The 15,325-nt window shown below is 36.7% G+C and overlaps 1 non-coding gene across 1 annotated transcript; it reads left to right on the top strand.

Annotated features, from left to right (window-relative positions):
- The first annotated feature begins 14,756 nt into the window (after window positions 1-14,756).
- On the top strand, window positions 14,757-14,832 carry TRNAV-GAC (transfer RNA valine (anticodon GAC)). Its single transcript has one exon. It is a non-coding gene; the product is annotated as a tRNA-Val (tRNA).
- Window positions 14,833-15,325: the final 493 nt, after the last annotated feature.

Consider the following 15,325-nt stretch of genomic DNA (forward strand, 5'->3'; position numbering starts at 1 on the left):
AGTATCTCAGCTTTTTCACTTGTAAAATAAGGGGCTCATAAAAATAATGTCCTCCTCAAGAGTTATTGTGAAAGTTAAATAAAAACATATATTAGTTACTTGAAATTGTACATACTATGTATTAAACATGTAAACTAAAATTATTACATTGCTTAAAACAATGTACATCTCTGTTACAAATTACTGCTTATTTGGGATCTGAATAAACATTGATGATGATGATGACCACAACCATGATCATGGTATTTTTTAAATTATCATAACTATATTAGCTACATTATTGACTGTATAGTACCTCAGTTATAAGACAAGTCTTTATAACTAAAAACACTATTAAGCAAGTTCTCAGCTTTATGAGAAAAGGGTATTGAGTAATGTACAAGTAGAACTATGAACTGAAATGGATAGTGAGATAGATAGATAGATAGATAGATAGATAGATAGATAGATAGATAGATAGATAGATAGATAATAGATATAGACTGATATAGATAGATAAATAATAGATGATAGATGATAGGTAGATTGATTGATAGATGATTATAGATTAGATAGGTAGATAGATGATAGATATAGATGATAGATATAGACAATAGATAGATAGAAAGATGATAGATAGATAGATAGATAGATAGATAGATAGATAGATAGATAGATAGATATAGATAGATATATAGATAGGTGATAGATAATACTATATACTTACAGAGATAAAAATATATACACAATAGACAGTACACACACACAAAAGATGATAATCACATAGAAACAAAGAAACAAACCTGATCAATGAAGTGAAATGACAGTTTACCTATCTGAGCACATCAAAATCTTGATGCTTTAAAAATTGTTTCAGCCCAAATGCCAATGTCTGTTAAGTTCTGCTATTAAATGATTCATTGTATTAAATAAACTTTCCCCAATTTTTTTAATGAAATTGCTACTAAGAGGGGTTAGTCATACATAAATTAATTAAGTAGGTATGTGATTGATCAGATTCTCTTCTAGAAAAATGGAGAAGCACAGCACAGGCAAGTTCAGTCTTGTTTAGTACTCTGTTTGAGAGAGGAAAAAGAAAGAACAAACATGGAAAGGCATATAACTAGTAGGGGATCCACTAAACAAGTATAGCATGAGTCTTAGCTTAACTTTTATTTCTTATTCTTTAGACTCTGCTTGGTGAACTCCTTCTGTAAAGGGTCAGAGAGTAAATATTTTAAGCTTTGCAGGCTTTACAGTCCCTGTCACAACTACTCAATTTTACCACTATAGTACAAGAGTAGCCAGCCCTAGATGACACTTAAACAAATGAGAGTGGTTGTGCTCTGATAAAACTCTATTTACAAATACAGGCTTGGGTCCAAATTTGGCCCTCAAGATGTGGTCTGCTATCCCCCGCTCTGGACCAGTAACCACATGAAATTTTCTGGTAGAACTTTTGCCATATTTCCTCCCCATATAAAATATAATTAGTCATAAAACTATTAAAAAAAACTACTTATGTAAAGAAAGTAAAAATAATGTATATATTAACATGTGTAAACCTTTAAGTAAATGCAAGGTTAACTCAAAGATTTGTTATACATATCTATATTGGATGTAAAAACATCCAAACCTATAGAGAATTTTTATAATAATTTGTTTGTGCCAAACAGAGGATATGCTTGGAAGCAGGACCTCAACAGACTGAGTAAAACGTTTCAGAGAATAACAGTTTAGTTTCTTTTATGCATTTGAGAATGGAGGTAATGCAGGGAAGATTACCTGAAGGTCCGAGAAAGCAAGGTGGTAATACGATTACAGGCTTGTTGAGAGTATGTGCTCTTGAAGGAGGTCAAACTTTAAAAGGAGGGGTTTAAAAGAGTGGTCATGTTTTAAAAGGAGAGCATTTCAAAAATTTGTAAACTTAGATGCACAGAAACAATGGACAGGGCTTGCTCAAGGCAAAGACAAGCCTTTTACTAAAGACATTATGTGCCTGTGGCGTGACTACCCACCATGACTTACCCAGATAGGAATTTATGATCTGCTCACCCTGTGAGGTTAGTTTCTACAGAACTCCTTTTCATCCACAATATAAACCTTCTAACTGAGAGAACACACAGGTTGCCCCAAATTTATTTTCTGGAATTTGTGTAAGTTATTCTGTCTCAGTGTTTTCTTGTTCCAAACACTCCAACACAGAGATTTCCCCGTTTTAAAAAAATAAGAAAACTGGATGAAATCAAGTCAGACTTCACTAAAGGCCTTTCAATGAGGGGAAAGTAGATCCAATTTTTTTTAATTTATTGGACTGACATTGGTTAATAAAATTATATAGGTTTTACAATTTTACAACGCATCATCTGTATACCACATTGTGTGTTCACCACCCAAGTCAAGTCTCCCCCCATCACCACTATCCCTACCTACTTTCTTCTACCTTCCCTCACCTTCCTCTCCTTCCTGAAGTCCCCACACTGTTGCCCGTACTTACAAGGTTTTTTTCAAAGCTTAATCCCTTCACTTTTTTACCCAGCCCCTCCAACTCCCATTCATTTTGAAATTACCATAAAAGGGACATTATTAGCCCTGGCCGGTTGGCTCAGCGGTAGAGCGTCGGCCTAGCGTGCGGAGGACCCGGGTTCGATTCCCGGCCAGGGCACACAGGAGAAGCGCCCATTTGCTTCTCCACCCCTCCGCCGCGCTTTCCTCTCTGTCTCTCTCTTCCCCTCCCGCAGCCAAGGCTCCATTGGAGCAAAGATGGCCCAGGCGCTGGGGATGGCTCTGTGGCCTCTGCCTCAGGCGCTAGAGTGGCTCTGGTCGCAACATGGCGACACCCAGGATGGGCAGAGCATCGCCCCCTGGTGGGCAGAGCGCCGCCCCATGGTGGGCGTGCCGGGTGGATCCCGGTCGGGCACATGCGGGAGTCTGTCTGACTGTCTCTCCCTGTTTCCAGCTTCAGAAAAATGAAAAAAAAAAAAAGGGACATTATTAAGGCCCTTGTAGCTACTGGGGCTACTTTATCTGTTCCTCTCCTATCCAATTAATTTGACCCCTCCCTCAAAGTAAAGCTTCTGTACAAATGGTAGGAATATCTAATCAACCAAGGTCTGTTTTAAAATCAGAACTTATTCTCTTTTTTTCTATGTTTGGTTAGTTGGTTAATTGTTTGGGATTTTCTTGTTGTTTTTTGCTTTATTTTATTTTGTTTCATTGAATTTATTAGGGTGATACTGTTTAACATAATTATGCAAGTTTCAGGTACCCAATTCTACAAAACATCTCTGTATACTATATTGAGTGTTCATCCCCCCCAAGTCAAGTTTTCATCCATCACCATTTATTCCCCATACCCTCCTCCATCTCTATCTCCGCCCGCCCCACCTCCTGGCAGTCTCCACACTATTGCCCATGTCCATGAGAAATTTTTTTGGTACTTTTTTGCTCTATCCCCCCACCTCCCTCACCCAGCCCATCATCCCGACAGAAGCCTGCTCTCCGTGTTTAAGTCTGTCTCTATTTTGCTTGTTAGTCTGTTTCATTCGATTCCACATGTGAGTGAAATTATATGGTACCTGTCTTTCTCTGACTGGCTTATTTCACTTAGCATAATGATCTCCAGATCCATTCATGCTGTTATAAAAGGTGAGTTTTTCTTCATTTTTATGCCCAAAACTTATTCCCGTTCAGTTAAGGAATGTCAGTCACAAGACGATATATATTTCTGCTAGTCAAATCTGCCACAATTCATTTGAGAAGGCGAGACGTTCCTAAAACCCATGATGCCCACTCAGAAACCGTTTTGTCTGTCTTTCCTATCTCCTTATGACATTAGTCATAACAATAGTTACACTTGTTCTTTAGGTTTTTCTAGTTCTTAGTATTTATTATGCTTTTAAAAATTTTTATTAATATTTTAAATATTAAAATCTCAATACAGTGTGTCCGTAAAGTCATGGTGCACTTTTGACCGGTCACAGGAAAGCAACAAAAGATGATAGAAATGTGAAATCTGCACCAAATAAAAGGAAAACCCTCCTAGTTTCTGTAGGATGATGTGGTAGCATGTGCTCATGCACAGATGATGAAGTAACACCGTGTATACAGCGGAGCAGCCCATGGCCATGCCAGTCAAGATGTGGATGGTACAAAGGAAAGTTCAGTGTGCTCTGTGGCTCACTAAATTTGAATCCGTGACCAAAGTGCAACGTGAATATCAGTGCATTTATAACGAAGCACCACCACATAGGAATAACATTACTCGGTGGGATAAGCAGTTGAAGGAAACCAGCAGTTTGGTGGAGAAACCCCGTTCTGGTAGGCCATCAGTCAGTGACGATTCTGTACAGGCTATACGGAATAGCTACCTAAGGAGCCCTAAAAAATCTGTGCATGAGCCCACATCAAACTGCACTGAATAGGTATGAAACTGAGAGAGTTATCCTCTTATTTGGTGCAGATTTCACATTTCTATCGTCTTTTGTTGCTTTCCTGTGACCCAAGGGTCCCCAAACTACGGCCTGCAGGCCGCATGCAGCCCTCTGAGGCCATTTATCCGGCTCCTGCCGCAGTGAGAAGAGCATATTGACCATCTCATTAGCTAAAAGCAGGCCCATAGTTCCCATTGAAATACTGGTCAGTTTGTTGATTTAAATTTACTTGTTCTTTATTTTAAATATTGTATTTGTTCCCGTTTTGTTTTTTTACTTTAAAATAGAATATGTGCAGTGTGCATAGGGATTTGTTCATAGTTTTTTTATAGTCCGGCCCTCCAACAGTCTGAGGGACAATGAACTGGTCCCCTGTGTAAAAAGTTTGGGGACCCTTACTGTGACCAGTCAAAAGTGCACCGTGACTTTACGGACACACTGTATATGAAGGAATAACTTTGTGGTGTTCCAGAAGGGCCCTTGGAATACCTCATAAAATTTGTCTTTCATTTTAAATTTAAATGAGAAATGCATTATAAAATGTTATAAAAAATTTCTAGGGTACATTGTGTGGGTAAACAATGGTTGTAAATTAGCAAATAGGGCTATGAGAAACCAAGATAGCCCTGACTTCTGGGGTTTTTTTTCCAGTTTTTGCATTCCTTCATGTATCATAGTGTATTTAAGATGGACTTAAATTTAATGAAGGAAATTATGAGTTGACATTATTGAAAGGAGACATCTTACAATACTGTTCAAGCTAAAGAAGATCTATAAAATAATTATTAATAAACTTTTCATGGCTTATGTAAATGTTATACTGGATGCCAAACACAGAAAAATGAGATAGAAGGCAAAACTCAGATCACGATAGAAATATTTCAGAGTGGTTTTTGTTCGTTTATTTTGCATTGAAGGCTGTATGACCTGACTCATATATCATGGTTATGGTATTGACCTATATCCATTGGTCCCAACAAGACAATGTTGATACTGACACTTCCTAGGGATGAGCCTTCCTAGTGCTATGAGACCACATTATTTGACCAAAGTTTGGTCATCTGTGCATCCTTTGAATTGTTTTATGACTTAAAGGGGAAACTGTAGATGAAAAGGGTTCTGTGGAAAGTAACCTCACAGGGTGATTTGATCATAAATTCCTAACTGGACAGGTCATGGGAGGTAGTCACATCCTCAACATATAACTTCTTTAGTGAAACGCTTATCCTTGCTTCAGGCAAGCCCTATCCATTATTTCTGTGCCTCTAGGTTAACAAACTTTTGAAATTACCCTTTTTAGACCCCCTCTTCTAACATACGACCACACTCAAGAAAGCATATAACCTTAACTATTCTGTAATTTGATCCCAGAATAACCACCCTCAGGAGAGCACATAGTCTTAACTTTCCCATAATCTGGTCCCCATCTTGCTTCATGTAATCTTACATTACCTCCTTAATCTCAAGTGCATAAAAGAAACTGAAAACTGTTAATCTTCCAAAGCATTTATCTCAGCTTATTGAGATCTTGCTGCAGGTATGTCCTCTGTTTGGCTCAAATAAATTTTTATAAAAATTCTCTGTAAAAAAAACTTTCTCTACAGGTTTTAGACATTCTTATATCGACAAACAAACATTAAAATGTTAATTTTTTTAAAAAACACATAACATCAAGGTGGCAAATGGCAGAACTTGGATTGAAACCCAGAATGGTCTGACTCCAAAGCCCATGCTGAAAAAAGAGCTAACTTATTTCCACCAATGGGAAAAGTGGACTTCATTACAGCCCATAAGGTAATATTGACAGCATAAGCACAATCATAGATAAAGCAGGGTTACTGCGGCAGAGTGTTCACTCTGAAGGTTCTTTTTTTTTTTTTTTTTTGTATTTTTCTGAAGCTGGAAACGGGGAGTCAGTCAGACAGACTCACGCATGCGCCTGACCAGGATCCACCCAGCACGCCCACCAGGGGGCGACGCTCTGCCCATCTGGGGCGTCGCAACCAGAGCCACTCTAGCGCCTGGGGCAGAGGCCAAGGAGCCATCCCCAGCGCCGGGGCCATCTTTTGCTCGAATGGAGCCTTGGCTGCGGGAGGGGAAGAGAGGGACAGAGAGGAAGGAGAGGGGGAGGGGTGGAGAAGCAGATGAGCGCCTCTCCTGTGTGCCCTGGCCGGGAATCGAACCCGGGACTTCCGCACGCCAGGCCGATGCTCTACCACTGAGCCAACCGGCCAGGGCTGAAGGTTCTTGATAAACATTCTATAATAGTATTGTGACTCTAATAGCTACTGTTAAATTTTGCTAAACACCAGGAGTGGGGGGATTGGTAAATCCAATTCAAAACATTTATTCATCTCTTGCTCAAATGATATTACACATGTATACAAATTAAATGATAAGGAAATATTTATAATGGAAATTTTAAAAGAATAATCAGGAAAGGCAGATTGGATTTCAAAATAAAGAACTATTTCTCATAAAAGAGCCACTTGTGATAATTCACGCAGTGGAACATATGACATCACAGTGTACATTTTCTTTATAAGGGATTAGTTGGTTATATCCTGAAAATAAATACAATGCACTTCATATTTTCCTTAGGCTGCAGAGATTATATTATGACATTGATTTCTGTATCTGTCATCATGTTGTAACCTTAAAATGTATTTCCGAGCTCATATAGACTACCTCAGATCTTTGAGTAGGGCTACTAAAGTACTAAAACTGCAAAAGGATCATGACTAACAAAAAGTGCAATTTATTGTTACTGAAATTCTGAAAAACAATTTAATTTTATATCACTTTTCCTTTGATATTCAGATAGCATTTAATGGCTAAATTAAGCAAATTCTAAAAATATTATTATAGGTATTCAGTGATGACAAAGTAGGCAATTTACACAATGTTCATCTGGAAAAGCTTAACAAAATGTAAAAAACATACTTTCCAAAGCATCTGAAGGCCAAGAAATAATAAAGAATTATCAGACCAAAATCTGGAGAAATTGAGGGCCAAGGAGATGGGCCTGGCATTTGAAATTACAGTACTTATTCTCTGGGGGGGTTTAACAAATCCAGAAGAGGTGACTCAGTGGCTAAAAAGCTGAACAGTGCTGCTGACAGTATCGTAAAGCTAGGAGAAAAGGGGTTGAAGTCCATGGGTATCACCTGTCTTTAAACATATCCATGTTTAAACCTAAATTAATTTGTATTTACATTAAATAAAAAACACAGCAGATTTGAAGGTAAAAAGCACATTTCATAATGATTAAAGTTCAACTCTCCAAGATATAATGAATGTGTATACAATTTACAGTATAGCCTCAAATATATAAAACAAAAATTGACAGTACTACAAGAACTAGACAAATCAACAATCATAATGGAAGATTTTAACATATCTTTTTAGTAAGTATTAGAATAAACAGACAAAATATCAGTAATAACTTAGAAAATTTGAACAATACAATTAACAATGTTGAACTAGTTGACAGGCCCACAACACTGCACCAAACCAATGTAGAATATATATCCTTTTTAAGCACATAAAAATTGACCCTCCTCCAAACCATAAAGCAAATTTCAAAAAAGTTTAATGAACTAAAATCTATCTACAGTATTTTGGACCCATTAAGGTAAAATAAATTTAACTTTTTTTGAAAAACATTCTATACTGGGAATTGGTCAGTATATCTCAAACCATTTATAGATTCGATGCAATATTAATAAAAATCTTAGCAGGCTTTTGCTTTATTTTGTGTTATTAAATTTGGAAACCTAATTCTAAATGCATATGCAAATAATGAAGCCAAAATTATTGTGATATCAAGATTTATATTAAACTACATTAATTAAAACAATATGGCATCATCACAAGGATGAATAAATAGACCTATGGAGCAGAACATAGTTTCAAGAAACATTCACTAATCTATGGGCAGTTGATTTATATAGCAAATAAGACACTGCAAAAAAGCAAGGAAAAGATGGACTTTTTAACTATTGGTGCTGAAACAATTGGATGCCCATGTGGAAAAAAGTAAAAATTTACCTTTACCCACCTACCATGAATAAAAATGTGAAAGGCAAATTATGATAGCTTCAAGGTAATATTACAGAATATATTTGTGACCTTGAGATAGAGAAAGACAAATCATTTTTTAAAAGGTGTATTAGCCCTGCCGGTTAGCTCACTGGTAAAGCATCATCCCACGTGTGGATGTCCGGGTTTCATTCCTGGTCAGGGCACACAGGAAAAGTGCCCATCTGCTTCTCCCCCCTCCCCCCTCTTGCTTCTCTCTATCTCTCTCTCTTCCCCTCACCTCCTGCAGTAGCCAAGGCTCGTTTGGCACGAGTTGGCACTGGGCACTGAGGATGGCTCCATGGCCTCCGCCTCAGGTGCTAAAAAAATTGGCTTCATTTGCAACAGAGTGAGAGACCCAGGTGAGCAGGGCATTGCCCCCTAGTGGGTTTGCTGGGTGGATTCTGGTCAGGGCGCATGCAGGAATCTGTCTCTGCCTCGCCTTCTTTCACTAAAATAAAAAAAAAAATGTTTAATGGTGTATTAAATGGACTACATTAATCCTCCATAATCATAAATAATTATGAAAAAAGAGTTCAAAAACTGGACTACACTCAAGGTCAAAACTTTTACTTTTCAAAAGGTACCATGAAGAGAGTAAAATTCAAGCCACAAACTGAGGAAGGTAACTACAATACTGCAACCAGCAACAGACTCAGATCCTCAACAAATTAGTGAAAAAAATCAATGCAATAATAATATCTGCAAGAGACTTAAACAAATACTTTGCAAAAAACTGGATATCTAATTGGACTGTAAATATGAAAGTTGTTCAACATCGTAGATAATAAGGGGAATGAAAATTACAGCAATCCTGAGATAGCACAGTAACTCACCAGAATGGCCAGTATGGAAACATCTGATAATATCAGTATTTGAAAGTATGTGGAACAGTGGTAATTCTAACACTAATGGCAGGAATAATGTTACAAATAATACGGAAAATAGTTCAGAACTATTTTTTAAATTTGTACATATGTAAGACCACTATTCCCACTCCTTAGTGTGTAACTAACAATAAATGTGTACACATGTGCTCCAGAGACATATTCAAGAATGTTCAGGCAATATCATTCATAATATAAAAAAACTAGAAACAGCACAAATGCCAATCGATGGAAATAATAAATTATAGTATATTTATATAATGGAATTCTATGCAATAATGAAAATGAATGAACTGCACTCAGACAACATAGTTGATTCCTACAAATCTGTTGAGATACTCCACAGGCAAGAGAAGTGAAGGCAAAAATTAATGAATGGGACTACACCAGACTAAGAAGTTTTGCTCAGCAAGAGAAACTGATAACAAAATAAACAGAAAGCCAACTAAATGGGAAATGATATTTTCAAACAACAGCTCAGATAAGGGCCTAATATCCAAAATATACAAAGAACTCATAAAACTCAACAACAAACAAACAAACAATCCAATAAAAAAATGGGAAGAGGACATGAACAGACACTTCTCCCAGGAAGAAATACAAATGGCCAACAGATATATGAAAAGATGCTCATCTTCATTAGTTATTAGAGAAATACAAATCAAAACTGCAATGAGATACCACCTCACACCTGTTCAATTAGCTATTATTAGCAAGACAGGCAATAGCAAATGTTGGAGAGGCTGTGGAGAAAAAGGAACCCTCATCCACTGTTGGTGGGAATGTAAAGTAGTACAACCATTATGGAGGTAAGTATGGTGGTTCCTCAAAAAACTGAAAATAGAACTACCTTATGACCCAGCAATCCCTCTACTGGGTATATATCCCAAAAACTCAGAAACATTGATACGTAAAGACACATGCAGCCCCATGTTCATTGCAGCATTGTTCACAGTGGCCAGGACATGGAAACAACCAAAAAGCCCGTCAATAGATGATTGGATAAAGAAGATGTGGCACATATACACTATGGAATACTACTCAGCCATAAGAAATGATGACATCGGATCATTTACAGCAAAATGGTGGGATCTTGATAACATTATACGAAGTGAAATAAGTAAATCAGAAAAAACCAGAAACTGCATTATTCCATACGTAGGTGGGACATAAAAGTGAGACTAAGAGACATTGATAAGAGTGTGGTGGTTACGGGGGGAGGAGGGAGAGGGCAAGGAAAAGGGAGAGGGGGAGGGGCACAAAGAAAACTAGATAGAAGGTGACAGAGGACAATCTGACTTTGGGTGATGGGTATGCAACATAATGGAATGATAAGATAACCTGGACATGTTATCTTTGAATATATGTATCCTGATTTATTGATGTCACCCATTAAAAAAATAAAATTATAACAAAAAAATCTGTTCAGATAAAGTCAGATACAGAAGAATTTATGTCAGTTTAATTTACATAAATTTTTTTAAGAAAACAAAACTAAACTACAAGGATTATGGACATGTACTTGAGTATTTCTGTAAAGAAAAGCAAGAAAATGACATAATATTAGTCAAGATATTAATTAACTTTAGGAGGTATCGAGAGGAGAACGATTGGGAGGGAGAGTGGAAGGGGGCTTCTATGATGATGTACTATATCTTAGCCTGAATGAGTTACACAGGTATTCATTTCACAAAAAAGTATTAAGCTGTATTTTTATTTTGCATACTATTCTTGTGAGTCTTATATTTCACAATTAAAACTTGTGTTTTTAAAAAATTACCTTCTGCATTAGGACTGAAATTAAAATTCTAAATATTATTTTGATAGGTATCTGATATTGTAGTGATGTATTTGACAATAAATAAAAAATACTTACATTGTAGAAAAATATTTAGCAACAGTTGAGCCAAGCTAATATTAGTTATAATAACAAATATAATATTAATAATGGCTGAGACATATAGCACTTAGTATGTGTTAGGCACTATTCTAAGCACTTATGTTTATTAAAGAACTTAATCTTACAAGCACTATAAAACATATAGAACACAAATATCTAAATATATACCCTCCCTTCTAATTTGAATCATAATAATACTGTTTGTGAAGAAATACATAGCACAAGAAAAATATCTCTGGATATAATAGCAACCACTGCTCCCAAAGTGTATCCTTTTCCAAAGTCACAGACCACAGCAAATAAAATTAGTTGTCAAGGAGTTTATGCCAATAGTCAAGAAGAGATTAGAACTACCTTCTTCCACCACATACAAGAATAAAATCAAAGTGGATTAAAGACTTAAATGTAAGACTTGAAACCATTAAAACTTCTTTAAAAAAACATAGGCATTAAACTCTCTGACATTTCTTTTAGCGATGCTTTTTTCTCATATATCTCCTTGGACAAAGGAAGCAAAAATAAAAACAAACAAATGAGACTACATCAAACTAAAAAGTCTTTACACAGCAAAAGAAATTATTGACTAAATGAAAAAGCAACCTATTGAATGGAAGATAATAGCCATAATAATACATGTGATAAGGAGTTAATAATATTCAAAATATATTAAAAAAAAACTTAACACCAAAAAATAAACAATCCAATTAAAAAATGGGCAGAGGACCTGAATATACATATCTCCAAAGAGGACATACAGATAGACATATGAAAAGATGCTCAATGTCACTATCCATTAGAGAAATGCAAATTAAAACCACAATGAGATACCACCTCACACCTGTCAGAATGGCTATTAACAATACATCAACACCAAACAAGTGTTGGTGAGGATGTGGAGAAAAAGGAACTTTCATGCCCTATTGGTGGGAATGACAATTGTTGCAGCCACTATGGAAAACAGTATGGAGGTTCCTCAAAAAATTAAAAATGGAACTGCCTATGTTCAGCAATTCCACTTCTGACTATAGATCCTAAGAAACCCAAAACACTAATTCAAAAAGGTATATGTACCTAGAAGGTATTATGCTAAGCAAAATAAGTCAGAGAGACAAATAGCATGTTTTCACTTACATATGGAATCTAAAGAGCAAAATAATTGAACAAAATTGAATCAGACTCATGGATACCAAGAACAGACTGATGATTGCCACAGGGCAGGGAAGTGGGCAGCTCAGGTGACAAAACAGTCATGGGATGTAAAGTACTACAAAGGAAATATAGTCAGTAATGTTGTAATAACTATGTATTAGGCAAACCATTTTGTAAAGTATGTGATTAACAATTATGCTGTACAACTGAAACTAATACAAAATAATATTAAATGTAAACTGTAATTGAAAATCATTTTTAAAAAGAAAATATATATGCACCACTATGTTCATTGCAGAATTATTTTTAATAACCAAAATATTAAAGCAACCAAATTGCTCATCAATATTTAATTGGATAAAAAAAAGTTATGGTACAGGCCCTGGCCGGTTGGCTCAATGGTAGAGCGTCGGCCTGGCGTGCAGGGGTCCCGGGTTCGATTCCCGGCCAGGGCACACAGGAGAAGCGCCCATCTGCTTCTCCACCCTTCCCCCTCTCCTTCCTCTCTGTCTCTCTCTTCCCCTCCCGCAGCGAGGCTCCATTGGAGCAAAGATGGCCCAGGCACTGGGGATGGCTCCTTGGCCTCTGCCCCAGGCGCTAGAGTGGCTCTGGTCGCAACAGAGCGACGCCCCGGAGGGATGGAGCATCGCCCCCTGGTGGGCAGAGCGTCGCCCCCTGGTGGGCGTGCCAGGTGGATCTCGGTCGGGTGCATGCGGGAGTCTGTCTGACTGTATCTCCCCGTTTCCAGCTTCAGAAATAAAAAATAAATAAAAATAAATAAATAAAAAGTTATGGTACATATATACAATAGAATATTACCCAGTCATAAAAAAAAAATAATAAAATAAAATCTTACTATTTTTGAGCATGGATGGGCCAAGAGAATATTACAGAAAGTGAAATAAGTTGTACAATGAAAGACAAATCCCATATGATATCACTTACATGTGGAATCTGAAGAACAACATAAATTAAATAAAATAAACAAATGCACAGATACAGAGAACAAATCGATGATTGATAAAGAAGAGGGGAGTTTGGGAGCTGAGTGAAAAAGATGAAGGGATTAAGAAGTACGAATTGGAAGTTACAAAATAGTCACAGGAATGTGAAGTAGAGAATAGGGAATATAGTCAGTAATATTATAATAAGTATGAATGGTACCAGGTGGGTACTTGAAATATCAGGGGAATTGCTTTGTAAATTATATCATTGTCTAACCACTATACTGTACACCTGAAACTAATATAAAATACTATTGAATGTCAACTGTAATTGAAAAATAAAATTTTTTAAAAGGAAGAGATTATATACTTTTAAAGAGATCAAGTCTGTCCACTAGCTAAGAATGGAGCCAGTTAGAAAGCATTATAAATAAATGAGTGAATTTAGCAGATTTATTTCATTCAATTTATTGAGGTGACATTGGTTAATAAAATTGTACAGGTTTCAGATATACAATTCTATAATATATCATCTGTATATTGCATTGTGTGTTCACCTAGCAGAAGACTTTTTTAAATCCAGTTTGTCTAATTTAGCCATTTTTGGACATCTATTATTTTCTTGCCTTCAAATTTTCCTCAGTAGAAAACTGTGATATTAAGTATATTTTTTTTAATATTTAATACCCAAATATACTGTTGATAGCTTTTTCTTATATAAGCTAATATTCCAAATAAAATTAAGTTAACATTATTGGGTAATAATGAGAAACAGCCCACAAATGCTCCACAGTTGGAAGGATATATTTGACCAAGTAGAACACCATTAAATATGTAAAGTATTTTTGAGGTGCTAGGAAGATATTTTGATACTTTTTAAATTCTGAGATTAAAAGCTCACTGAGAATTGTGCTTTAGCTTGTGAAAATTAAATATCTTGTATACTATTTGGTAAAATAAAATCAGTTCCTTTTAATACACAGAATGGCATGACCAACTAATTTGTAGTTGGTTGGATATTTTACTTTCAATTCTCTGTTTATATTTGGTACCTAAACACTGATTGTTTGATCTCCTTGGCTCTCTCAACATATAAAATAGCTTCAGATGTAGAAAATCATTCTTCCAATAACTTTAATCAAAAAATATTAGTATGGGCCTTCAGCACAGTGATGCCACTTACAGAAGCAAAATTATAGATATTCACCAATATATGAAAAGGTTGTTCTGCTAAATTCAACTAAAAGTTAATTAGAGAACAGTCTGTTTGATCTGGATTTACTGAAACATTTAAAGCAATATTATCACTTGGGATGGTGAACACACAATGCAGTGTACAATTGATGCATTATGAAATGGTACATCTAAAACCTATGTAATTTTGGCCCTGGCCGGTTGGCTCAGTGGTAGAGCGTCGGCCTGACATGCAGGAGTCCCGGGTTCGATTCCCGGCCAGGGCACACAGGAGAAGCACCCATCTGCCTCTCCACCCCCCCCTCCTTCCTCTCTGTCTCTCTCTCCCCCTCCCGCAGCTGAGGCTCCACTGGAGCAAAAAGATGGCCCGGGCGCTGGGGGTGGCTCCTTGGCCTCTGCCTCAGGCGCTAGAGTGGCTCCGGTCGCGACAGAGCAATGCCCCGGATGGGCAGAGCATCGCCTCCTGGTGGGCGTGCCGGGTGGATCCTGGTCAGGCGCATGCGGGAGTCTGTCTGACTGCCTCCCCATTTCCAGCTTCAGAAAATGAAAAAAAAAAATAGAAATATAAAACCTATGTAATTTTATAACCAATGTCACCCCAATAAATTCCATTAGAAATAAATAAATAAAGGAACTTTACCAAGCTGTAACAATGAGCATGTATACAGATAAAACTCACTTTACCAATATCTATTTTCTTAGTGAACGAAGGTATTTACATTAGGAAATATTAATCTTCTCTTCTTTGTTCTCTTTACT

The sequence above is a fragment of the Saccopteryx leptura genome, chromosome 5, assembly GCF_036850995.1.
Source record: "Saccopteryx leptura isolate mSacLep1 chromosome 5, mSacLep1_pri_phased_curated, whole genome shotgun sequence".
In the NCBI taxonomy this organism is placed as follows: Eukaryota; Metazoa; Chordata; class Mammalia; order Chiroptera; family Emballonuridae; genus Saccopteryx; species Saccopteryx leptura.